This window comes from Crotalus tigris, unplaced genomic scaffold (assembly GCF_016545835.1).
Source record: "Crotalus tigris isolate CLP2741 ecotype Arizona unplaced genomic scaffold, ASM1654583v1 scf7180000024291.2576520, whole genome shotgun sequence".
NCBI classification, from domain to species: domain Eukaryota; kingdom Metazoa; phylum Chordata; class Lepidosauria; order Squamata; family Viperidae; genus Crotalus; species Crotalus tigris.
Genome location: NW_024100464.1, coordinates 1,597,092 through 1,625,054, shown reverse-complemented (window position 1 = coordinate 1,625,054; position 27,963 = coordinate 1,597,092). Strand labels below are relative to the sequence as shown.

At 41.5% G+C, this 27,963-nt stretch overlaps 1 protein-coding gene across 1 annotated transcript in view; it reads right to left on the bottom strand.

The window, feature by feature from the left end:
- Positions 1-20,813: 20,813 nt before the first annotated feature.
- LOC120299315 (retinoic acid receptor RXR-gamma-like) overlaps positions 20,814-27,963 on the bottom strand; it is a 173,295-nt gene continuing 166,145 nt past the window's right edge. Inside the window, exon 10 of the transcript XR_005554384.1 lies at positions 20,814-20,883. The gene's annotated coding sequence lies outside the window, so the exon portion shown is untranslated. The remainder of the gene's footprint in view (positions 20,884-27,963) is intronic.

The window sequence follows — 27,963 nt, the reverse complement described above, 5'->3', positions numbered from 1 at the left end:
CACTAACCTGGTTTTATACTGTATATCATTATTTGGCAATACCCTTTACAACCCACAGCTTTGGTTCCCTGTGGCAAAGTCACTGATTTAAATACTTCATGGTCTCCCATGGATTTCATCTCTTTATCCATGGCCTCCTTCCATTTTTCTTGTTCAGCTTTTGGTAATGCCAACACCTCTTTATAACTTCTTGGCTCATACCACACATTGCAAACCTTTACCTTGCTGGCAGAATACCTTTCAGGCAGAATAACTTTATTACATCGCTCTTACCTACGTGGTATTAATTGCTCCTGTGTCTCAAGTCTATCTGGCTTCATGTCTTGTTCAGCCTCTCCTCCCTGAACATTGACATCTTCAATAATCAATTTTTTATCATTAGGTGAGTTATTGTCACTAAACAGATCACCATCATTAAGTGAGACATACCCAGAATTTGCATTAATTCTGTCCCAATTTTGTTCTGCAAAATTAGCAGACCTTGAAATTATAATTCTTTTACTGCCATCACTAAAGCGATATCCTTTTGACCCTGGCTCATAGCCCACAAACCTGAGCTTTCTTGCCTTTTGCTGTCCCTTTCTTCTAATTGCTTTCGGAATATGTACCCATGCAGTACTTCCAAAAATTCTCAAATGTGCCAGTGATGGCTTTCTCCCATATAGAATGGCATATGGAGTGTTATTAATGGAGGAACTCCACAGCCTGTTAACTATATAATTGGCAGTCAGTATGGCTTCTCCCCAATATGACCTGCTCAAACCAGAATCTTCTAATAATCAATCCTTCATTGTTTGCAAAACACCATTCCTTCTTTCAGCTACACCGTTCTCTGCTGCTGAGTAAGGATTTGTACGTCTGTTTCTTATCCCCAACTGCCCCAACCATTGTTGGAATTTAGTTGACATAAATTCAGTACCTCTGTCAGTTTGCAACTGACACACTTGCTGTCTGTACCTTCTCTCTACAAAACTTACCCACTGTTTGAATTGTTGTAGCACCTCTGTTTTTGCTCTAAGCAAATAGCAAAATGAATACCTGCTATAATCATCAACAATTACCAGTGCATATTTTGCTCCTCCCAAACTGGTTTGCATAGGTCCCACCAGATCTGCATGGACCAGCTCTAGAACTCTTTTTGTTTGTCTTGTGCTACATTTACTAACTGGGAATACCTTTGACTTTGATGCTTTGCATACTGCACAGTCCAAATATGTTTTGCATTCCTTCAAATTTAGCCCTTCTGCAAAATCTTGCAGATGCTGCAAAACTTTAAAGCTTGCATGGCCAAGTCTTCTATGTAGAAGATGAACACATGAATCATGCTCTGCAACATTTTTAAATATATGGGAACATTGAACCTTTTGTCCCTGCAATACATATAGATTTTCTTCCTTTATGCCTTCTGCACAAATATTCCCATTCCTTTTGATGAGACATTTCTCATTTACAAAAATGACCTCAAAACCTTGTTTGTCTAAATTAGACACACTTAACAAATTATGTTCCATTTCAGGTACACAAAGCACATTGGTAAACTTTGATTCCAAATATGGAATTATTACATCGCCTTTTCCAATGACTTTTGCTTTCTGGCCATTTGCCAAAGCCACAGCTTCTTGTGCTACTGGAACAAACCTACAAAATAATTCAGAGTCATTAACAATTGTTTGACTTGCCCCACTATCTATTAGCCACTTGTTTCTGTTGTTGCTATTGCAAACATTTGCAACACCAAAATGTTCCTTTTGCAAAGCAGTCCTTTTTCTTTGCACAAATGTCTTTTTCTGCAAATTGTAGCAAGTCTTTTCCCGCTGAGCAGCTCTCTGCTTGCAAAATCTCTCCTTTGTTGCAATTTGGTCTGGGTCTGATCTGCTTGTTTCTTCTCCTCTGGAGACTTGCAGTCTGGACCCCCTCCTCAGGAATTTCTCCTCCTCGTGGCTACTTCTAAAATGGCGTTTTTCCTCTTCATTAAGCAAACATGCCTTTAAAGCCTCAAACTTTAAGTCTTGTTCTTCTTTGCATTCAAATATGGCAGAAACTGTGTCCCAGGTTTTATCTAAACTATTCAACACCAATAAAACCTTCTGGGACTCAGGGAATTTAATCCCACATTGTTCTAAATCCAAAAATAAACTTTGCATTTTATTTAAATGCTGTTCCACAGATTCACCTGATTGCAAACAGGCCCTGTAAAGTTTTCTTGACAATTGCACTATATTGCATGCAGAAACATTCACGTGCACAGCTCTCAACTTCAACCATATCTCCTTTGCAGTCTTTAAATTTGCAACATTTAGAAATTGTGCATCGTCTAAATTCAATATCATGATTTTTCTGATCAACAGCTGCAAATATTTGTGGTGGATTTTCTACAATATACCACAGCTCTTTAGCTTTCAGCAAGCATTCCATTTTCGCAGCCCACACAATGTAATTCTTCTGGCCCAAACGAGACACAGAGTTTTCCTCAAATTCCATTGCAGCCATTCTGCTAATTCTGCCTTGTTCTTATACTTTCTAAACACAGGCAATTTCTTCCAGCTTTAAATTACAATGCAGTCCTTAGTAAGCTCTGGACCCATAACCTGTTAGAGAATTTTTAATTTCTCTATTGGTGAAAAATAAATCAGAAGCTCTCACAGTTGACTGCATTTAGCTGATTCAAATAACTTTATATTTATATAAAAATATTTACAATACCATTCTTCTTTACAGCCACATAGCTTAATGAAGTCTTCTTACAGAGACAGACCAGAGACAAAACTTTGAGACTGGAAATCCAGCACCTAACTCAATACTCTTTTTGCACAGACTCAGTAGCACTTTCTTCACATTGGCTGACTGAGTTACCACATGACTCTTCCTGTTCATGAATATTCCAACAACTTCTTTCAGTTCAACTTCAAAAGGGACTGAATGTGGATACCACCAAAAGGACTAACCATCAGCTTTCATCTACTCCCCTCTAAAGTCTCCCTTATACCGGCAATGAGGAAAAAGGGGGTGGAAATGTAACACCTGGGATTGTCACTGGAAGGATGATGGCGTGGGGTGGGGTTGCTAGGAACCCCTTAAAACCTTGAACCATAAGGCTTGGCCCCCAAGTCCTGTCTAGAATGCCTGCAACCAATTTCTCTTAATAAAGATGCCTGTTGGAAGAAATATTCCAAGAGTTCTTAAGATGCAAAGTGGGGTGGGTCCTTACATTAGACAGGACCTGCAGAATTAGTCCACCTGGAAGGGAGAACCTTGCCAAGGGACTTTGCAAAAATTACCATGTCAGACAACGGAGAAGGGAAGGGAGAAAACTCCCCAGGAAGGGATCCACTGCCCCGACTGAAACCCTGCCAAATGTCGGGATCTGAGAGGTCAGATTCCTCAGGAGAAGAGGTGGTGGAGACACGGGACTACAAACCTCGGTGGTCAATGGGCGTTGGAAAGAAAGGCAAATGGGAAAACAAATCAAGAAAGGTGACCCTGAGATGGGGGGCCAATCAACCAGAATGGAAGCAGGAGATGGAGAGATCCCTGCACGCAAGTGAAGAGGAAGGGAGCTGGGCACCGTACTCGGACTGGATCCTAGAGAAAGCTTTCGACCTGATGAAGAGAACTCTCAGCTCCCTAGGAGAGGAGAATTCTGAGCCCTACAGCTGCCCCAGCTCCTAGAGCTGCAAAGGGAGAGACACCGAGGGGGAAGTGGAACCTGCAGCCCCAGGGACATTTGCTGATCCAGTAGCCCCTGCCCCCCGCTGACCCAAAGATGGTGATCTGGATGAAAGACACTACCACCGACAATGAAGGCACCGATCCATTCAAAGACTCCTGCTGCTGGATGTAAGATTCAAGGGGGAGCCAACACACTTGGAATTTTTCCTAACCCAAGTCCTCAGCTACATGGAGGAATATGGGCGGCACATCCCCAGCGACAAAGCCTGTATCCGGATCGTGCAATCTGCTCTGGATGGGCCAGCTGCAGATTCGATGGTGAACTTGCACAACTCCAATGCCCCAGAGCTCAACGACTTCAACCATTTCATGTCCTCTCTGAGAAGGTGATTTGAGGACCCCCTGGCTGATTGCAAAGCCTGCAAAAGGATAAAAACGATGAGGCAAGGCAAACACCTGGTAGCTGAATATACGCAAGAATTCCGGGCCGTTGCCAGCAAACTGAACTGGCCAGAAGACATCCTCCTTAGCCATTTCAAAGACAACCTAAATTATGCCCTATATCATGATTGCCTGCCCCGAGGGGACCCTCACCAACTTGAGGAATGGTACGTCTTGGCAGAGGAAGCAGAAATCGACATACTGAAGAGGCACCACCGAGGAAAACAAGGGACCCGCTCACCGCCTGAGTTGACACGTGAACCAGTGAAACCATCGGCTATGGCCAAGAAGCAAATGGGGTGTTTCAAGTGCGGGAGAGAAGGGCATCAGGCTGTAGAATGCCACTCAAAAACCCCCAGCACAACCCAGACAGATTACCGGACAGCAAATCTGGAATGTCTCCGGCTAAGCCAAAAGAACCTGCCATGAGAATGATGGAGGCTGTGGAATCCCCCACTTCTGCTCATCAGGGGGAAAGGACTCCAGCCTACACCGCAGGGCCAGTGGATGCCTCAGATGATAGCTCGGAAGGCAAACCCCTGGTAAGTGGACCATTGCACTCATCCTCAAGACAGTGATTATATTAATTCCCCCCATGCCCAAAGCCGTGAAGGTGAAAGCCTTAATAGACTCTGGCTGCACCCGCTGCCTCATTAGCCCGATGCTAGTGGGGAATCTGGGCATTCCGTCAAGGAGACTGTAACAACCAATCTCATTTGGCCAGTTAGATGGGTCCACAGCAGGGCGGGTGCCAGCTACCCTAGCCACTTTACCAATACACCTCTCCCTGGGCAAACATGAGGAAGACATAACGTTTGTAGTGACCCCAGGCATGGAATGCCCGATGATTCTAGGGATGGAATGGTTAAAAAAATGGAACCCCTGGGTGAATTGGAGGACAGCAGAAATCAAATTCCCGAAGGGGGACCCTATGGACTTAAAATCCCAAGGGGGGCTACCAGAATCAAGAACAGAAAAAACATCCATGGGAGCGGAAAAGGGACTACCAAAAATACCAGAGGAATACAGAGACCTTGCTGAAGTTTTCAGTGAAGAGAGGGCAGATGAGCTCCAACCACCCTACCGACCCACGGACTGTGGCATTGAATTCAAGCCTGGGGCAAAACTCACAAGCTCAGATTATACTCCATGAGCCCAAAGGAGAAGGAGGAAATGGAAAGATTCATTAAAAAAAACCTAGAAAGGGGGCTAATTGAACCAGCCACGCCTAAAGTGGCTGCCCCGATCCTCATTAGAGAGAAGAAGGATGGCTCTTTATGCTTATGTGTGGATTATAGGGCCCTGAATACAATCAGTGAAAGCAATCTATACCCTCTGCCCCTCATGAAGGACATGTTGTCACACCTCTCGAAATGGAAATTTTTTTTCTAAACTAGACCTAAGGGAAGCTTACTATCGCATGAGAAATAAGGAAGGGGATGAATGGAAGACTGTCTCATGGGGTGCTATGAATTCAAAGTTTTGCCATTTGGATTACAAGGGGCCCCCGCACTATTTATGCAATTAATCAATGACGTTGTAAGGGAGCACCTATTTAAGAGGGTCCTGGTTTACTTAGACGACATTCTTATCTTCACCCAATCAAAAGAGGAACATGTCAACCTAGTCAGAGCGGGCTTAAAGAAACTCCAAGCTGCCCAGCTATATGCCAATCTCTTGAAATGCGAATTCCACCAGGAAAGGATAGACTACCTAGGTTATCACATATCCCCACAGGGCATTGAAATGGACCCTGAGAAGGTCAGACCAGTACTAGAATGGGCACCCCCCCACACAAGAAAGCAACTACACAGTTTCCTGGGCTTCGCAAACTTTTACTGCCAATTCATCCCCTCATTTGCCCAGATAGCCTTGCCCCTCACGAACTTACTAAAAACGAAGGGAGCATCCTCAGTGAAACTTAGCCAGCCACTAACATGGAAAATGGAGTGCCAAGCAGTGTTTGAGAGATTAAAGAGACTTTTTTCTGCCAAACCAGTACTAAGGCACCCAAACATGGATAAGCCCTTTGTAATACAGGTGGATGCAAGTGATGTGGCAGTGCGGGCTGTACTATTACAAGAAAATGATGATGGAGTATTGCAACCCTGTGCATATACATCCAAGAAACTCACGGAAACAGAACAGCGCTGGCCCGTATGGGAGAAGGAGGCATACGGGATACATTGGGCATTACTCACGTGGCGACAGTTCCTGGAAAGCAACAAAATCCCCTTCCAGGTGTGGACTGATCACAAAAATTTGGAAGCCCTGAAAGCGCCCAGGAAGTTCAATCCCAAACAAGCTTGCTGGTCCCAGCATTTTCACCAGTTCCAATTTAAGCTCAAACATTTACCAGGGAGAAAGAACTTCCTGGCAGATCTCACATGCCCCAATATAACAGCGCGCGAGCCACAGACTCTAAACCAATGATGGCAGAGTCACAACTGGCAGCACCAGTAACCACAAGAACCCAAGCTAAATTAAAACCACAACTGGACAGCCAAACTGGAATTGAATTCCGGAAAAGTTTGGAAACAGATGATTGGTTCCAGAAAAACAAAAATGTCTGCACAATGAGAGACGGGCTGCCTTGGATGGGGGAAAAGTTATATATACCAACAACCAAGAGTCACATTCATGCAGCTTTGCCACGATACAAAATCAGCAGGGCATTTTGGATTTGTAAAAACATTACACTTAATTAAACAGCAATTTTGGTGGCCATCCATAAAAAAGGACATAGAAAGTTACGTGGCCAGCTACCCAAAGTGTGCAACTGCAAAGAGGTTGCAAGGGAAATCACCTGGACTCTTACAAACAGTGGCAAATCCCTCAGCCCCCTGGAGGGAAATAGCCATGGATTTTATAGTGGAATTACCAGAAAGCAATGGGAATACTGTTGTCTGGATGGTCACGGACTTGTTTTCCAAACAGGTGCACTTTATCCCTTGCCAAAAGATTCCCACCGCAAAACCCTTAGCAAAACTTTTCGTCCAGCACATTTACAGATTGCATAGGGCACCCCAATGCATCATCTCTGATAGGGGAGTGCAATTTATGTCTGTATTTTGGAAGGAATTTTTATCCGTCTTAGGCACCACTCAGGGACTAACATCTAGCCATCATCCACAAGGGGATGGACAAACAGAACGCTGTCACTCAGTACTTGAGCAATATTTAAGATGCTTTATTAATTTTCAGCAAACAAATTGGATGGACCTACTCCCTTTCGCAGAAGTTGCTTACAATAATGCAGTCCACTCTAGCACAGGTTACACTCCTTTTCAAATAGCCACCGGTCAAAGTTTCAACTCCATGCCAGAATTAACCCCAAACGAACCGGCGATCCCATCACTGAAAGAATGGATGGAACAATTACAAAACACCTGGCCAATAGTTAGAAAAGCACTAGATGAAGCTAGGCAGACATACAAAGCACAAGCCAATTAAAAAAGGGTTGAGTCTACACCATTCATTATAGGAGAAATGGTGTACTTATCTACAAAATACCTAAAGTCCCTACAACCCTGTAAAAACCTTGGATCAAAATATATAGGGCCTTTTCCAATTAAAAGAATCATAAACCCAGTAATAGTAGAATTAGAATTACCAAAAAAATCTCAGGCAAATAAACCCAATTCTTCATTGCAGCTTGCTGAAAAGAGAGCATCAGTCATTGTTACAGCCAAAAACCCCCCCACCACCACCTCAAATCATGGTGGAGGGCAAACAACACTTCGAAATAAAGGAAATCCTGGATTCTAGGAGATATCATGGAGCGACTCAGTACCTAGTTGCATGGAAACACCTCCCTGCCTCACAAAATGAGTGGGTCCATAAATGTCATGTCAGAGCCCCAAAGCTATTAAAGAAGTTTCACACAGAGTATCCTAAAAAGCCTGACTAAATTTTATACCTGTTTTGTTTTTCTTTGAGGTGGATCTATCTTATTTTTAAGGGGGCAGGATGTCAGAATCCAATTATATTTCATCTCTAGTTATTGACTATGGAAAACCCCATTTCTGCCCTCTCTGGATTCTATCATATGATGAAGGGGAAGGGGGGTGAACAAAGGGGTTTTATGGCCCTCACTTCTTTCGGTACTTATTGAAGGGTTGTCATTTTAGCAAGTTGAATTTTCTGTTTATCTGTTAGGTTTTTTGTTAATACTTTAGTCTTTTCCCTATTTATTTTCAGTCCAGCCATTTCTCCAAATTTCTCAATTTTCTGCAAGAGTTTATCAGCTGTTTCCAGTGGCTCCTCTAAAATAAAAACCAAGTCATCCGCAAAGGCTTGTAGTTTATATTTCTGGTCTTTAATCTCCAGACCTTTAATTTCTGTATCTTGTCTAATATTTCTTGCCAGTACCTCTAATGTAAGAATAAATAACAGAGGGGACAGTGGACATCCCTGTCTAGTGCCTTTTTAAATCTCAAATCCATCTGTATAATCTCCATTAAAAGTATTCTTGCTGTTTGTTTCTTATAAATTGCTTGAATTGCTTTGTTAAAATTTTCACCAAAGTCCATTTCTTGAAGTTGTTGAAACATAAATTGCCAATTTAAGTTATCAAAGGCTTTTTGTGCATCAAGAAACATGAGTGCCATCTGGTTTCCATGGATGGATTTCATAATATTCCAAGACGTTTAAAATAATCCTCAAGTTGTTCTTTATCTGTCTTTTTGGTAGGAAACCATTTTGGTCTGAGTGAATAAATTCAATCAAAAAGTTTTTCATTCTTTCTGCCATTATTGCAGCAAAGATTTTATAATCCACATTTAGTAGCAATATTGGTCTATAATTTTAAATTAGTGTATCATCAGTATCTTCTTTAGATATCAATGTAATATTAACTTCAGTCCATGAGTCCGGTATTTTTGTCTGTGTGAAGACTTCATTACATAAGTCTTTCAAAGTTGGACTTATAATATCTTGTAACACTACAAAAAATTCAGCAGAAAGTCCATCAGGTCCTGGTGTTTTATCTTTCTTTTGCTTTTTTATTGCCTCTGTAATCTCTATCATTGATATATTCTCATTTAGTCTCTGGCGCATATTCTCAAGAACCTTTGGGAGGTTTGCTTCTTTTAAGTAAGCCTGGATTGCCTCTTTAGAAGATTGCCTTGTAAAGTGTCTCATAATAAGCCTTCGTAATTTTTTTCATTAAATCATTATGGCAATGTAGGTCACCCTCTGAGTCCCGTAGCTTACTTCTTAATCTTTTTTCTCTTTCTTTTTTCGATCTATATGCAAGCCATCTCCCTGGTTTATTACCATTTTCAAAGAAATTCTGTTTAGATTGTGTAATCTGTTGTGCCATTATATTTGTCTCAAGTAAATTTAATTTGTGTTTTAATAATTCCATTTGTATTTTCAGCTTTTTCTTTTGCGGGTCTAATTGTAACTCAGATTCCAGAATACTAAGTTGTTCTTTCAATCTATCTTGAATATGTTTCTTTTCCTTATTCTTTTTGGCAAGATAAATTATAGCCAAACCTCTAAAGTATGCTTTTGCCATGTCCTATACAATTTGAATAGAGGTTTCTTCTTTTTTATTAACTTTAAAAAAAAATCCATTTCTTTTGTTGCAAATTGTAGAAATTCCTTTTCCTTCAATATTGATTTATTCAAGGACCATCTCGATCTTTTCTCAAATCCTTTCCAAATCATTTTAATTGGATTATGATCTGCCCAAATGTTTGATTCTATTTCATTTTCTTGTATCATGGTCTTTATGTCAAGAGAAGTCCATATCATGTCAATTCTTGACAACGATTTGTGTCTATTAGAGTAAAAAGTATATTGTGCTTTTTCCGGATTCATCTCTCTCCAAGTGTCCTGTATACAAAGTTCATCTTTCATTATTAGAAAGGGTTTAGGTAAGATATTACTTCCTTTTTTCCCTTGTTTGTAACTTTTATAGTCTGTACTGGATCAACAATTGTATTGAAATCTCCAAATATGCACAAGCTATGATAATTTAAGTCCACAAGTTTATCGTGTAATTGCTGAAAAAATGATCTTGTTTCTCATTGGGAGCATATATCACAGCCATCAGTATTTGTTTTTGGTTCCATGTGATCTCTACCATTAATATTCTTCCCTCTTCATCAACATAAATTTGTTTTGGGTTCATCTTTTCTTTTATATATAGAGCTATCCCTCTTTTCTTTTGTGTTGCCAAAGAGAAATAAAGTTTACCTAATTATGATTTTTCAAGGATTCTGGAACGTTGTATCTTCCTGTGACATCATTGGTTGTAGACCCTGGGACACAAACTCTCTATGCCCAGGGTCCGAATTTCTGTCGCTGGCAGACCCTGCAGGGCTGAATGCCACCCAGGAGGGGTGGCCACCAAGAGGTGACCTCTTTGAGGAAAGGGAGCCAGCGGTAGCCTCTGGAACCAGCAAGAGAAAGGCGGAGAGCTTTGCATTTGCCACCATCTTCAGCAGATCATCGGAGACAGGAATCAGCTGTTTCAGGAACCAAGCAACTGGTCCGGGTGAGATGATATCAGTTTTCCTTGCAAAGTGGACCTCTGAGAAAATTGCCTGCCTTTAAAATGAAGCTGGAAGCTTAATTGGAGGAGGAGGGGGGATTTTTGCTTCTCCCCCCTCCCAAAAAGCAGCAGTTTCAGCGTTTTAAAACTTTTGAAAAAAATTTCAATTGGAGCTACATTGAAGGAATCAGCTTGTCTTATTATAGAGGGGAAGAAAGACTTATTATTATCCTACTTGTGAAAAGCCACCTTAATTGATCTTTTTTAGAATTTTTTTTGGAACGTTAGTTTTGTGTATTTACTGCTGGAACTTTCTCTTTTTCTTTTACTTTCTCCGTATGGGAGAAGAAACAGCATCCCCTGGTGGTTATTTTGCAACTTTTCTCCTTTGTTCTTTTGCTACATTAACTTTGTTGATTCAGCTGTGGAGTTTGGCTCAATGCCCAGACACTTGGCTAACTGCCCAGACATTCCTACCTTGCTTGGAGATTATTAAGAGAGGCTGTTTTTGTTTTTGTTTTTTTGTCTTTGTTTTGTGTCTGATTCCCTTTTTGGATTTATTTTATTCTTTTTAAAACAAAGGAACCACAGAAGAAGATTTTTATGTCTCTAACTGGATTACAAATTGGATATTGTTGTTTTTCTTTGCTTTCTTTTTTTATTCTTTTTTGTCAGCTTTGCTGTGTGGACATATTTTTATGTCTCTCTTTTTCTATTTGTTCTTTTCATCTAGAGATTTGCTATTCCTTTTTATATTTTTTCCTGCATTTTGATAATACTTTTCCTGGATATTTTTATTTTTTACTGGGGGTTTTGGATTATATCTTTTTTTTCTTATTTCTTTCCTTTTCTGAGCTTTTCGGTGGATTATAATTGGCCATTGGGCCCTATTTTTGGATTATAATTAATTGGGTTTTGCCTTTTAGTACTGTCCATGATACCACTCTAATGGCAGAAAGTGAAGAGGAACTAAAGAGCCTCTTGATGCGGGTGAAGAAGGAGAGTGCAAAAGTAGGCTTGAAACTCAACATTAAGAAAACCAAAATCATGGCATCCAGCCCTCTCAATTCCTGGCAAATAAATGGGGAAGAAATGGAGGTAGTGACAGATTTTATTTTTCTGGGCTCCAAGATCACCTCAGATGGGGACTGCAGCCAAGAAATTAAAAGACGCTTGCTCCTGGGGAGGAAAGCTATGGCAAATCTAGACAGCATTCTAAAAAGCAGAGACATCACCCTGCCAACAAAAGTGCGTATAGTCCAGGCCATGGTTTTCCCAGTTGCAATGTATGGCTGTGAAAGTTGGACCATAAGAAAGGCTGAGCACAAAAGAATTGAGGCCTTTGAACTATGGTGCTGGAGAAGACTCCTGCGAGTCCCTTGGACTGCAAGGCGTTCAAACCGGTCAGTCCTAGAAGAGATCAACCCTGACTGCTCTTTAGAAGGCCAGATCCTGAAGTTGAAACTCAAATACTTTGGCCACCTAATGAGAAGGAAGGACTCACTGGAAAAGGGCCTAATGCTGGGAAAGATTGAGGACAATAGAAGAAGGGGACGACAGAGAATGAGATGGCTGGATGGAGTCACTGAAGCAGTAGGTGAGAACTTAAATGGACTCCAGAAGATGGTAGAGGACAGGAAGACCTGGAGGAACGTTGTCCATGGGGTCGCGATGGGTCGGACACAACTTCGCAATTAACAACAACAACAACAATTAATTGGGCCATTGGGCTTGATGGTGGATTATAAATAAATACAATAATCAAGATGAGTGTTTCAAATTTGGCGAAAGGAGTGAGGAAGGGCTCCTTGGCTCCTGCATCAACCTCAGTCAGTCCAGTGCTTCAAAAATAGATTACAACGTTTTTACAACCAGACACTCAGTAGAAGGATACGCAAGCCATTCTCCAGGCAATTGTAGATTCTAAAATGGAAATAAAAAAGGACTTTGAAGACTTGAAAAATGATTTGCTTAAGATGGATCAAAAAATGGAAGCCTTCCAACAGGTGATGTCAGATACTCAACAAAGAATGCAGAATATTGAAGACAAGTCAGTAGTAGTGGATCAGAAATTAGAAGCTCTCCAAAATGAAAATCAGAGATGGCGCAATCTAACGTGGTGCTGGAAGCAAGTATGGCGATAATGGAGATGGAACATGCATCATATTTTCTAAGATTTCAAAATATGATAGAAGAGAGTGATGAGAACTTGTTACTATTGGTGAGTGAACTATTGGCGGACTTGCTTGGAATGGAAATGGATCAAATCAAGAGAGAAGTCGATCATGTTTTTAGAGTGAATTCAAATTATGCAAGAAGAAACAGAGTGCCTAGAGAGGTTCATGTTAGATTTAGTAAAAGAGCAGTACAGGATGAAATCCTGAGACTAGTGAGGGATCAACCACTGAAATATAAAGATAAAGAATTGGTAGTTCTCAAACAGATTCCAAGAAGAATTAGAGAAGCTCGAAGAGAATACCAATTCTTAACAAGGAAATTGATTAGTAGAGGAGTGAATTTCAGATGGTTGATTCCAGAAGGATTACTAATTTTTTGGGACTCAAAAAGATATAGATTGAGTACTCCACAACAATCAGAGGATTTTTTTAACAATCATAGAGTCTTCTTGGAGAAAGGTGAGGTGGAACCTAAGAAATCAGAGGAAACGACTGCAGGAACATCAAAACAAACGGAGGAAGAAGTGCCCAAAAAGACTCAATCAGAGGAAGATGTTAGACCTAAAGATCAGAGACAGATAAGTTCTCCTAGAAAATTGAGATCTTGACATAATTGAAAACATGGAGGAAATTGGAATTCTTTCAATAAATATAAATGGTCTTAATTCCCCATCAAAAAGGAGTAGAATATTCCACAGATTACAAAAGCTAAAAATGGACACTGTACCATATCTTTCAAAAATCCTGGAGCACTGGGGAACTACCTGAGGATTAGAAAAGAGCTGATGTGGTTCCCATCTTCAAAAAAGGGGAAAAAACTGGACCCAAGGAACTACAGACCAATCAGCCTAACATCAATACCTGGGAAGATACTGGAAAAGATCATCAAAACACAGATCTGCAAACATCTAGAAACAAGCAAAGTTATAACTAGAAGCAGCACGGGTTTGTTAAAAATAGATCATGCCAAACCAATCTTATTTCATTCTTTGATCAGGTGACTAAATTGGTGGACCAGCAGAATGCTGTGGCTGTGGTATACATGGACTTCAGCAAGGCATTCGACAAAGTAGACCACAACCTACTTCTTGGAAAGCTTTTTAAAAAAAGTGGGATAGACAGCATTACCATCAGATAGATTTTTAACTGGCTGACAAACCGCCCTCAAAGAGTAGTCTTTAATGGTACTACATCTACATGGAGGGAAGTAAGCAGTGGGGAACCATAAGGTTCTATCCTAGGCCCAGTACTCTTCAACATCTTCATAAATGACTTAGATGAGGGAATAAAGGGGAACTTATCAAATTTGCAGATGATATATAAGAACGGTTAGAAGAACTGGGCATGGCTAGTCTAGTGAAGAAAAGGACCAGGGAAGACGTGACAGCAATGTTCCAATATTTGAGGGGTGTCATAGAGAGCAGGGGGTCAACCTATTTTCCAAAGCACCTGAAGGTCAGACAAGGAATAACAGATGGAAACTGATCAAGGAGAGATTCAACCTGGAAATAAAGAGAAATTTCCTGACAGTGAGAACAATCAACCAATGCAACAGCTTGCCTTCAGATGTTGTTGGTGCTTCATCACTGGAGGTTTCCAAGAAGAGACTGGGCTTCTACCTGTCAGAAATGGTGTAGGGTCTCCTGCTTGGGCAGGGAGTTGGACTAGATGACCTACAATGTCCCTTCCAACTCTGTTATTTATTCCATTTATTCTATTCTAAAACAAAAGTCTGTGGAGATCCAGCAAGAAAAACAGTGAAACCCAAAAGACAACATGGATGCTTTTTTCATGTATTCACTTGTACTCCAGAGAGTTCATTCATATGGATGAATTCTTGTCCACACTGATTTCAGAATTAAATGAAAAGAAGACAAGAAAGACAGCAAGAATATTTGATCAAATAGAAATAACTGGCTATGACCAAATCTAACAGCGCTCTTGATCAGCTCAGGGAGTTACATTTGATCAGGTGTATGGAGAGTTAATTTGGTTTTTTAAAGGCCTTTGTATTGAGCATTAATTTTGAATTGCCTGTACCATGATTATCATGTCAATAACATTTTGGCAATATTCCTCTCTAGTGCAAGGCAGCAATGCTATAATAAATATGGGTGTAGGAAACTAAAAAAATGCTCCCACCAACTCCATGAACCATGACTCTAGCTCTCACAAGGACATGTAGTGTTTTTTGTATCCAAATGGGGAAGAAAAGAGAAGAAATTGTTTTTTGTGAAACAACTGCTGTTTTTTCCAGGCCAAAAGCAGGCAGTCTCTATCCTGTGGACTCAATGCACCTTACAACATTTTCAGCAATATCCATAGGGCCCACAATTTAAGTATAAAAAGCTAAGGAAAATAAAGTAGACTAAAAATAGCATGTTTTTATTAAATGTCTGTGGAAATTCTCAAGCATCCAAGTTATGGTTTTTCCAAAGGTGCTTTTTTAAAAGGTAGACATAACTGAAGAAGCTTCTTGGATGAGGAGCGAAACATCTTCAGGGAATTCAAAGATTTTTCTTGAAGATGTTTCGCTCCTCATCCAAGAAGCTTCTTCAGTTATGTCTACCACTGAAGACATAATAATGCTATGCTTTTATTACTTTGACTCTCTTATCCATGTATACAGTATGTATGTATAAATATGTGTATATATATGATGTGTAGTTCTGATATCTCCTTTCATGCTCATAAAAGAATTCACACAGCTAGAGATTACTGGCTAAACATGCTGTTTTATATGCTTGCATTACCTGAGTTTTAAGCAAGGCACATTCTTTATCAAACCAAGGTTCAGATCTCCCAACTGGTAGATGTGAAGATGGAGAAGCTATAGATTGGATGTAATTTTGAGTGCCATTAATAAGATGGCTTTTGACTACATTCCCTGAGAAAATCTTTGGAAGAAACTAGCTAACTCATTGATAGATCATCAGCTGCTTAAATTGATTATTCAGATACACTGCAATACCACTACACAGGTTAAAGTACTAATTTTGGTGATCTAATGGAGCTAATCCTCATTCATGAAAGGGTTAAGCAAGGATATACCAATAATCCTCATGATACAATAGATCACTTGAGGAACAAAGTTACAACAGACACTCCAAAATTACATATGACCCTGTTTCAAGATTATGATGGCTACAGCACCCCTGCAGTCATTCGCCCTTATGACTGACCACAAGGACAATGCAGCATCTGTTACCTGTCTTTCCCCATCTCACCACACCAGGACCCAACACCCTTGTGTCTGCTCCCCACCCAACTATCACACTAAAATTTTGAAGCTCTCTGGCCTTGGGTCACAGAGAGGCAACTCAAATATGGCTGCCATTTTGTCCTGCACGCTTGTGGGCTGGGACAGAATAGTGGCTGAAACAAACTACATTGTTTTGCTGCCTTAACAAGGTCTGCACAGCTCTGCAAAAGCTTCTGCAGTACAGTGCAGACTTTGTTAAAGTAACAAAAAGTAGTTTGCCCCCAGGCCACTGGCAGTGACCCAAACATGGATGCCATTTTGTGGGGAGGACAAAATGACAACTGATTCCAAAATTGCACCATGCGGCCATGCAAAAAAGCAATCCATTCCATCTTTCTGCAAGGCCTCAGAGCTCTTCAAAAGATAAGTGAGGAGGAGAATGTTTGGCCTGTGGGGTGAGAATTAGGCCTAAGGTCTGGGGCTGGACAGAAGGAATGGGAAGTGGATTATCGGCCATTTCTGAGGGTGGTGGAGGCCTCCAAGGGCCTCCCCCATCCCTGAGGCACCCCATGCTCCACTTAATGACTTGGGTGTTCGTTTAATGATTCATTGGGGAGAGCAGGGATGAGGGAATCATTAGGTGAGGTACCTCACCTAATGACCATCACAACATGTAATCATAATAGACAGAGTCCATCAGTTATATTTCAAGGACTACCTGCATATTAGCCCACCCCCATTATTCAACCTTTACATTAACAATATTGTTTTAGGTTTTGCCAATTCCGTCCTCCATCCTTCTCTCATCATCCAGTTCCAATTCTTCTGTATGTAGATGATGCAGCTATTCTTTTGGTTTCAAAAATATCACAAGAGTGAAAAATTTAAATGACAATATAAACAAACAAATGAGCTATATAAGCTAAGAAGAGTTCTCCAAAGGATAAGCTCTTAAGATCTCAAAAATAACACAGTTTTTAATTCCATAGTGCAGTTTCTTTGTTGTTGTTGTTGTTAGTTGCGAAGTCATGTCCGACCCATTGCGACCCCATGGACAACGTTCCTCCAAGCCTTCCTGTCCTCTGCCATCTTCTGGATTCCATTTAAGCTCACACCTACTGCTTCAGTGACTCCATGCAGCCACCTCATTCTCTGTTGTCCCCTTCTTCTATTGCCCTCAATCTTTCCCAGCATCAAGCTGTTCTCCAGTGAGTCCTTCCTTTTCATTAGGTGGCCAAAGTATTTGAGTTTCAACTTCAGGATCTGGCCTTCTAAAGAGCAGTCGGGATTGATCTCTTCTAGAACTGAGCGGTTTGAACACCTTGCAGTCCAGAAGAAGTCCATTCTTTGGCACTCAGCCTTTTTTATGGTCCAACTTTCACAGCCATACATTGCAACTGGGAAAACCATGGCCTTGACTATACGCACTTTTATTGGCAGGGTGATGTCTCTGCTTTTTAGTATGCTGTCTAGAATTGCCGTAGCTTTCCTCCCCAGGAGCAAGCGTCTTTTAAATTCTTGGCTGCAGTCCCCATCTGTGGTGATCTTGGAGCCCAGGAAAATAAAATCTGTCACTACCTCCATTTCTTCCCCATCTATTTGCCAGGAATTGAGAGGGCCGGATGCCATGATTTTGGTTTTCTTAATGTTGAGTTTCAAGCCAACTTTTGCACTCTCCTTCTTTACCCGCATCAAGAGGCTCTTTAGTTCCTCTTCACTTTCTGCCATTAGAGTGGTATCATCTGCATATCTTAGGTTGTTGATATTTCTCCCGGCAATCTTAATTCCAACTTTTGATTCATCTAGCCCTGCCTTTCTCATGATGTGCTCTGCATATAAGTTAAATAGGCAGGGCAACAGAATACAGCCTTGCCGGACTCCTTTCCCAATTTTGAACCAATCAGTGGTTCCGTGTCCAGTTCTCACTATTGCTTCTTGACCCGAATATAGGTTTCACAAGAAATAAATAAGATGGTCTGGTATTCCCATCTCTTTAAAAACATGCCACAATTTGTTGTGATCCATACAATCAAAGGCTTTAGCATAGTCAATGAAGCAGAAATAGATGTTTTTCTGGACCTCCCTAGCTTTCTCCATCATCCAGCATATGCTGGCAATTTGATCTCTAGTTCCTCTGCCTCTTTGAAATCCTGCCTGTACTTCTGGAAGTTCTCGATCCACATACTGCTGGAGTCTAACTTGTAGGATTTTAAGCATAACTTTACTTGCATGTGAAATGAGTGCAATGGTGCGATAGTTTGAACATTCTTTGGCATTGCTTTTCTTTGGACTTGGAATGTAAACTGACCTTTTCCAATCCTGTGGCCACTGTTGAGTTTTCCAAATTTGCTGGCAAATTGAGTGTAGCACTTTTACTGCATCGTCTTTTAAGATTTTGAATAGCTCAGCTGAATACTGTTACCTCCACTAGTTTTGTTGTTGCTCAGATTTCTTAAGGCCCATTTCACTTCAAATTCTAGGATGTCTGGCTCGAGGTCAGTGACCCACCCCCTCGTGGTTATCTGGGACATTAAGCTCGTTCTTGTATAGTTCTGTGTAGTTTTGCCACCTCTTCTTAATCTTTTCTGCCTCTGTTAGGTCCCTGCCATTTTGGTCCTTTATCACGCCCATCTTTGCATGAAACGTTCCCTTCATATCTCCAATTTTCTTGAGGAGATCTCTGGTCCTCCCTATTCTATTGTTTTCTTCTATTTCTTTGCACTGTTCATTTAAGAAGGCATTCTTATCTCTTCTAGCTATTCTCTGGAATTCTGCATTCAATTGGGTGTATCTTTCTCCCTTGCCTTTCACTTCCCTTCTTTCCTCAGCTATTTGCAAAGCTTCCATAGGCAGCCATTTTGCTTTCTTGCATTTCTTTTTCTTTGGGATGGTTTTAGTTGCTACGTCTTGTACAATGTTGTGAATCTCTGTCCATAGTTCTTCAGGCACTCTATCAGATCTAATTCCTTAAATCTATTTGTCACATCTACTGTATATTCATCAAGGATATGATTTAATTCATACCTGAGTGGCCTAGTGCTTTTCCCTACTTTCTTCAATTTAAGCCTAAATTTTGCAACGAGAAGCTCATGATCTGAGCCACAGTCAGCTCCTGGTCTTGTTTTTACTGACTGTATAGAGCTTCTCCATCTTTGGCTGCAGAGCACATAGTCAATCTGATTTCTATGTTGACTGTCTGGTGATGTCCATGTGTAGAACCGTCTCTTGGGTTGTTGGAAAAGAGTGTTTGCTATGACCATCATATTCTCTTGACAAAATTCTGTCAGCCTGTGCCCTGCTTCATTTTGTACTCCAAGGCCAAACTTGCCTGTTATTCCAGTTATCTTTTGGCTTCCTACTTTAGCATTCCAATCCCCCATAATGATAAGGACATCATTTTTGGGTGTTAATTCTATAAGGTGCTGTAGGGCTTCATAGAACCGATCAATTTCATCCTCTTCAGCACTACTGGTTGGGGCATAGACCTGGACTACTGTGATATTGAATGGTTTGCCTTGGATTCGAACTGAGATCATTCTGTCATTTTGGGGATTGTATCCCAGTATTGCTTTATTGACTATGAAGGCTACTCCATTTCTTCTGAGGGATTCTTGCCCGCAGTAGTATACTTGATGGTCATCTGAATTAAATTCACCCATTCCTGTCCATTTTAGTTCGCTGATTCCTAAGATGTCAATGTTCAGTCTTGTCATCTCTTGTTTGACCAGTTTCTTATGGAGTCTTATTTGTTTTATTATTTATACATCCTTTCTAGCATTTTTAAAAGGATGGAATAACTCAGTCCAGCCACCTTTGAAGGGGTATCAATTGAGGAAGTCATCAGAAGGACTCTGGAAAGCCAGCAAGCATCCATATACAGATAAGAAATGGACAAGGCTACTCTTTCAGCATTGTTTAAAATTATAGCAGCTTAGCCTTTAGAAGATCCCACTTCTTGTTCCAAAAATAAGAACATAGTAGCTGCCATTATCACCATGCATTGTTTATTATTTTCGTTGTAGCCTGTATTTCAGAATTCAGAAAACATCCAGGAAAGGGGATGACAGGAACATTGTATCCCTGGAGGTGAGATCAGCCCTCACCCTCTTGGTCTTCCAAAAGTGTTTCAAGATCTGGCTCTGCCAATTGGCCTGGGGCCCTGTGGGAATGTGCCATATTGGAGATGGCTATTGAACTAGGAAAACCATTATATTCTAGTTTTAAACTTATCTAATTTTTGTTCACTTTAATACTTAATGTTTTGTTTTGTATTTGCATTTTATCATATTGTAAGTCATCAAGAATCGTGTAACAGTGAGATGAGTGGCATATAAATTTAATAAATAAGTAAAACAAAATATCAAATACCAGTAACAGGTCACCAGAATAAAATGGGGCTACTATATTCTAAATACAGCTTTGGACATGATTTGAGTAGACTCCACATGTTTTTATACATATATTTTCTTTAAAACTAAGGAAAGAATCTTAGGCTCTATAAAAGGGCAGCCGAAGAACACAAGACTGCAGATTTCCCTCTCCACCCTTGAGATAAAGGAAATTCATGATCCCTTCATGCTCATCATTATTTCAGTTTTGGTGGAAGTGGATAGGAAGATACTGAGAAAAGAAGTGAAAGACTTTACACTCCTGGAACCACATTGTCTCAATTCAACCCCCTCCCGCAAAGGAGAAATCTCTAGCCTGGAACTGGTAGATATACCTTATTTCTTTTGAAAAATTTAGAAGAGGTCATAGGAGGGGGAAAAGGAGCTGCATTCCAAACATCACATACATTTTTTTTCATCTTCTTCCTCCACATGTTTACTCGGTTACAGCCTCTTCACATACCATATTTTGAAGCAGAAATTCAGTTTGCCATTATTGATTACCTGGAAGAGGCAACAGTATATCAAATAATAGAATGGACTGCAACAGAAGAGTACAATGTCACATTTTAAATTCATCCTTTTATTAAAATATTTGCTTTCTATTTATAAGGAAGAAATTGTTTTTGCTTAACAAAACAGCATTAAAATGAGCTGTCTTACAAGCAGGCTGGCATGATTCAGTCCATTTTATCTCCCCTCCTTCTCCTGCAGATATACTTTAGTGTTGTATCGATCTATAGGCATGGAAGTTCTTTATTTTAATTATTGTTGTTTATTACCATTGACAGAACTGACCTCTTTCATGAATTTATCTAACTCGTTTTGAAAATCATCTTGAGGCAATAAATTCCATGCAACGATTGATCACACAATAAACATTTTCTTTCATTCATGCTTCATTGAAATTCTATCATGAAAAATGAGGAAGTATTCAATATACCTTTTCTACATCATGTATTATGTTAAATTCTGAACCTTATTCTTCCTTATAAATACAGGGCCCAATGAGAAATGATATTAATATTGTGCAGCTGAACAATTTTGGATAGTTTCAACTGGGCTAAAAGCATTTCCATTGAATTAGAAACTTATTCAATCCCTTCCCACTACATGCAATACTTAAGAGTGGAATGCATCTTTTCATCCTCCATTAGTTTTGGAAAAGAAAATGGATACACAGTGGTACCTGGGAGGCACAATGAGTATCAAAAATGATGAGTACTAAACAAATTTTTCCCCTAAGCCTAAGGAATAATGTAGTGAGTCACAAGGCAGCCAACACCGACAAGTTATAGCTTATGCATTGAGTACCAAACAAATGATGAGTACCGGGACAAAATGTGTTAAGTACCAGAATCAATGAGTTTCAAAGCCCTTGAGTACCAAGGTACCACTGTAGAAGAGGAACACACTAGAACTCAGTTTCTAGTCTCTAGCTCTTCAGATATTTAAAGAATATACAGTGACCACTGGAATGGAGGTACAGGATCACATTCTATATTTCTCCTAATAAACATTCACTAGGATTGTATAGTCCCTATGATTAAATTAACTTTATTTGTGTAAGCTTGGTCCAAAAATTCAAAAACTCAAAATATGTTCTTTGAAAATTCCTGATTAAATGCACATTATCTGATATATACTGTTTGTTTATATAATTATATGAATAGGTCAAAGAAGGTACACAGTATTTTTCAAAAATTCAAATTAGTCAAGCTCGAAGGGCAAGCATAAAGTTGCCATCGTTATTGCTTCTCAGCTTGCTAATACACTAGGGGAGAGGGGAGGGGGGAATGGAATGCAAGCTCCAAACAACAAGTCAGCCCACATGAACCAAGGAGGTTTCAGCAGGTGTTTGAAAACCCACAAAGACACTTTCTCATAACAATAATTTGGGACGCGATTGGATCATGTGACCTACACTAATAGTGGGAGGGAGAATTCTATATTTTAATTATAGTGATTTGCGCGGGAATTAACCACAGCTGGGTTTGCTTCATTTGTGCCAAAATGATGTACTCAATAAAGTTTTGCATTAATAGATCAGATCATTTCGATGGTGCTTGCTTAGTTGGGTTCGTTAGTCATACCTTGACATAAAATTCATAGTCTACTTATCACAAAGAGGCAGTAGAAGTCAGACAGAGAAGGATTTACTCTGTGTGCCCTTTCTTGGATATGACTTGCCTGCTCTTTGTCTAAGAGACTGCCAATCTGAGGTCACTTCCTTTTGCATTTCTTCCTAGGCATGCATGTGTGTTCTTAGATGCTATCTATAAGGTCCTTCCTATAAATAAATCTTCCTATCATAACTGTAATACTTGCCTCACCTATCAGGTCAGGGTCCTACTCTCAGAAATGCTTGATTGCACACCCATGATGCTTCAACTTCCAATTGTATCTGCCACCAGCAGATGTTCATCACTTATAGTGCAAACATATGAGGACACTGTTTTTCTTAAAATAGTCCTAATCTCAGGATGGACAAAGAAGCTGTACAATTTCTGGTGAGGTTTAGTCATTTATATAGGTTTTTTTTCTAAAATAGAAAGAGCCTTTTAAGCAATTCCTATCAGGTCCTATCAGATGGTATTTATTTACTTCAAATAATTCTTCAATAGACTATTCTGAGTTTTACTAGTTCAGTCTTTTAAATCTTTATGGCTTTTTCTATAAATAAAATATCTTCATTGTCAACCATCATTGGAAAAGGGAATTTGTTTTTGATGTTGTGGGCAAAGTCCTTTTCTCTGCCTCTCATCACAGCCCCCCCTCCCATTCCTACACAGTGGTAGACAAGTGTTCATTTTACTGCTTGGCAACTGGGTTGGGGTTAAGCCTGCTAAACTATGAGTGATTTTTTTTTGGCTGTAGTACTAGAGGGTCTGCAGCCCTACCAAGAGAGAAAAATTAAACACCCAATGCCATGGCTCCAGAAAGGGGAAGAATTAGGTTTCATACCAAGCAGGCTGGACCATGGCATTCTTTAGCTAATGCTTAACAAACCCCTTGACAAAAGAAACCAACTTAGCTGCATGTTAGTGAAATGTATTCACAGCAGAATTAGGTTTGTCAGAGAATGCTGTGATTCCCTACTATAGGTGAGGAATCCATGCTCACTTCCATCAACTGAACACTTTTAAGTTTTGACTACCCCGATAACCAAATGCCTCTTGTTATGTATCTAGTGTATCATGATCATGAAATTATATCTGATGTGCCATTAGAAACTAAACCCACACTTCTTATTTGAAATAAGATGTACAGAGAAATGCAAGAAAGCAACTGACACTAGGACAAATTATAGGGAATATGCTATAATAGAGAAAATCCTGCACAAACCACACTAAAGTTATATCTTCAATGTTTAAAAGTTGGGGGCAGGAGAGAGAGAGAGAGAGAGAGAGAGAGAGAGAGAGAGAGAGAGAGAGAGAGAGAGGTGGCACATCCTCATTGTAGTTAAGGACAAACAATAGATTTTAAGAGAGGTGACAGTGTAATGATAAAGCTATATTGTCTGTGGTAGAGGGGGAATGTCAGTTTTTCATTAACATAAATGGTTAAGAATATAGCAATGTTTTTCAAAACAATGCAAAAGTCTAAAAATCCCACCAGGATGATAATAGGAACAAAAGATACAAGACTCTACACCAGTGGTTCTCAACCTTCCTAATGCCACGACCCTTTAATACAGTTCCACATGTTGTGGTGACTCCCAACCCCCCATCTAGCTGGGCAGGGGTATCAAAAACTTGACCCCCAAAAAAAGGAAAAAATGGGAAAGTATAGGTAGTCCTTGACTTACAAAAATTTGCTTAGTGACTGTTTGAAGTTACAACAGCACTGAAAAAGTGAATTATGATCATTTTTCACACTTATGATTGTTGCAGCATCCCCAGGGTCATGTGATTTATATTCGGATGCTTGACAACTGATTCATACTTATGACGTTCACGGTGTCCCAGGGTCATGTGGCCAGCTGATCACTCAGGTTGCAGAGTGCCTGTGGGGGGAATCTGTGGGTCTCTGGGATGGGACTGGGATGGGTGCCTGCCTTCCCTCCCTTCTCTCCCCTTGTCCCTTACTTCCTTCTTTTCCTTCACCTCCCTTAGTCTCTTCCTCCTTCCCTTCCTCTTTCCCATTGTCCCTTCCTTCTTTCTTTCCTTTCCTTCCCCTCCCTCTTAGTTCCTTCCTTCCTTCCCTCTTTGTCCCTTCCTTCCCTCCCATCCATTGTTCCTTCCTTCCTTCCCTCTCTCATTGTCCCTTACTTCCCTCCCTCTTCATCCCTTCCTTCCTCCCCCCCTCCGTCCCCAGGAAGGGACAAGGGGAGGGGGACAGGCTGCCAGAGGCAGAGGAAAGCTCCGCCCAGCTCACTTGCTCAGCTTCGCCAGAAAACAAGCTGCTTGCTAAGTTAGCAGAAGCCCCAGGATCAGCACCGGGCTACAGCTGATTCACACTTCTGCTAAATTAGCAAGCGGCATGTTTTCTAGCAAAGCTCGAGCAATTTTGCTGGACAGGAGCCAAGGAGAGCTGCTACAGCTAACCTGCTTCTTGGCTGCTCTGCAAAAGCGTGGATCAGCTGTAGAGGTTCGCCCCAATCCTGGACAAGAGGAAAGGAAGGAAGGAAGGACAGAAGGGACAAGGGGAAAGAGGGAGGGAAGGAGGGACAAAGAGGGAGGTGAAGGAAAGGAAGGAAAGAAGGAAGGAAGGGAGGGAGGAAAGAAGGAAGGAAGGGAGGGAGGGAGGGAAGAAGGAAGGAAGGAAGGAAGGAAGGAAGGAAGGAAGGAAGGAAGGAAGGAAGGAAGGAAGGGACAATGGGAGAGGGAGGGAAGGAGGAAGAGACCAAGAGAAAGGGAAGGAAAGGAAGTTCCAGCCGGCAGAGTCTTGGCAGCCCAAGCACAAAGCCAAGGAGAAGAAGGTAGCAGTTTCCTCCCAAAGGGGGCTCCTTTTCTCCACCCCTTCCCTGGGTTTGTGGGGAATTTCTCATCACCAATGCTGACAGGTGCTCCTTCGAGCCTGCCACGAGCTTTCTCACCCCCATTGCTTCTCCCCCCCCCGCTTTCGTGAGAATTGTGGTGCCCTTGGGAAGCCGATCGTGCTTTGAAGTTTAGGAGAGGAGGAGTCCCTTCCTCCTTCCCTCCCTCTCTCCCTATCAAGCCCCAGCAGGCTCGACATGAACAGGCAGAGAAGGAGTCGAGGACGGGCGAGGTGGCAAAGGAGACCAGTGGCCGTCGCCAGACTTCTCAGCTGACAAGCGCAGGTTCGGGGGTCGCCAGATGATGGGTGCAGGAGTTGGGTGCTGCAGCGGCCTCCCCTTCGCTGACCTGTGTGCATGAGAAGAAGTCAATCCGGTTGCTGCACAATGAGTCTCTGGGGAGGGCGGGGCCTTGCTCTGCGACTGTGCTCTTCATGCGCTCCTGCAGGGCACATTTGGTAGAGTTCGTGCAGACTGCCGCCAAGCAGCATATTTTCCACAAACAAGTGAGGTGGAGTGGAGGGGGGGAGGGAGAGAAGGCGGTTGACAAGCCCTGCCTAAGACCATCGGAAATATGTGTTTTCCAATGGTCTTAGGTGACACCTGTGAAAGTCTCGTGTGACCCCCAAAAGGATCGCAACCCACAGGTTGAGAACCGCTGCTCTACACAAACTTCAATTTCATTTAAAATTATTTACTATTATTTTTGTCAATGTTTTAGCAGCACTCTAAATGCTAAATGTATTGGAATCTTCTCTTCATTAAATTGAAATTAAAGCACCATATTTGTCCCATTCATTTCAACGAAAACTCCTGAAAGTGTATTTTTAAACTCCATCTTCCCATCAGGGCCTTCTTAAATGGATCCTCTTCCAAGAAAAGGAAGACCAGAAACTTTCACATGGCACCAATAGGCCAGAATCTGGCAACCAGACCTTAGAATCAAAATCACAGCAAAACCAGCTTAACTTTGCACTGACAGTTTTTAATTTCAATATAGAAACAAGCACAGGGTGTTGTCAGAATTCATATCTATCTGATTTCATACTTCCCTTGCTCTCCTCTCATATTTCATACTTTCCTTGCTCTTCTTCTCTGACTAAAATTCCATTCTCTTCTCTCCCTGGGTTCTGCCACACTCCTAGAGGGGAGGGGGGAAGGATTGCCTTAGTTTCCTCTATCGCTACAATGTAACACTTTGCTTTCCTGCATTCTTTGTCTATCACTACAATGTAACACTTTGCTTTCCTGCACTATTTCTCTCTGTACTTTCTTCTCCCTAAACTGTCAGCTAGCAAAGGAGGAGGAAGAAAGGAATGCAACCTCCGGCAACTGGCTTATCTCTCCACTCTCAAGAGAAGGTGCGAAGAGTTGTCTAAACATCACTGCTACAATCAGAGCTCGCCCAATGTTATCTCCCCTTTTCCATGATGGACTTAACACCTGGGGATTGGCCAGTTTGAACTGTCTGGATGAAATATGGGGTGGGGTTTGCTTGGGGACACTTTAAATTATTGATCTCAGGGGGAAAATCTCAGATCCTGTCTAGTATGCCTGCTATAAGCTTCTCCTAATAAAAGTTCCTTTTGGAAGAGCTGCTTCCACGAGTTCTGCTTTCTTGGGATGAGGTATTGAAGCGGGTCCTGACAGTACTCCTCAACTTACAAGAGTTCAAAGTTACAATGGCACTGAAAAAAATGATGTGACCATTTTTCACACTTATTACCACTGCAACTTCCCAGTGGCCACATGATCAAAATTCAGACTCTTGGCAACTGAGGTATTGAAGCAGGTCCTGGCATTAGACAGGATCTGCAATAGTAATCAACCTGGAAGGACGGACCTTGCCAGGGGACTCTGCAAAGTCTACCACGTTGGACACCAGTGTGGAGAAGGAAGAAGCCACCACAAAGGGGGAGCCCTCTCTCTAGTCAGAACCTTGCCAGCTGTCCAGCTCCAAGATGTCCTACACTTCGGAGGAAGAAGTGGTGGAGATGCGCAGCTGTAAGCCCTGCTGGTCCATGGGCATAGGAAAGAAGGACGAGTGGAAAAAGAAATCGAAAAAGGTGACACTGAGGTGAGGCAACAACCAACTGGGATGGAAGCAAGAGATGGAGAGATCTCTGCACCCTAGTGGGGATGAGGACGATCATGGGGAGCAATCGAGCTGAATCCTGGAGAAGGCAATCGACCTGATGAAATCAACCCTTGCCTCCCTCAAAGATGAAAAGCCCAAGCCCCCCAGCTGCACCATTACCTTGGGCTGCAGCAAAAGAGACACCGAGGGGGAGTCCAAAGCCAAACCCCCAGGAACATCAGGTGGAGCAACCGAGACTGCAGCTGTCACAGTGGCAGCCCCCACTCCCCGCCGCGTGGCAGCTGCTGATCAGAATGGATGACACCATAGATGATGACATAGGCATCAATCCATCCAGAAGTTCCCACCGCTGGATGTGAAGTTTTGAGGAGAGCCACGGTGCCTGGGGTTCTTCCTAACCCAAGTCCTCAGCTACATGGAAGAGTATGGCTAAGACACCCCGACTGACAAGGCTCGGATCCGCATTGTGCGGCGGGCAGCTGACTGGGTGGTAGACCTGCACGAATCC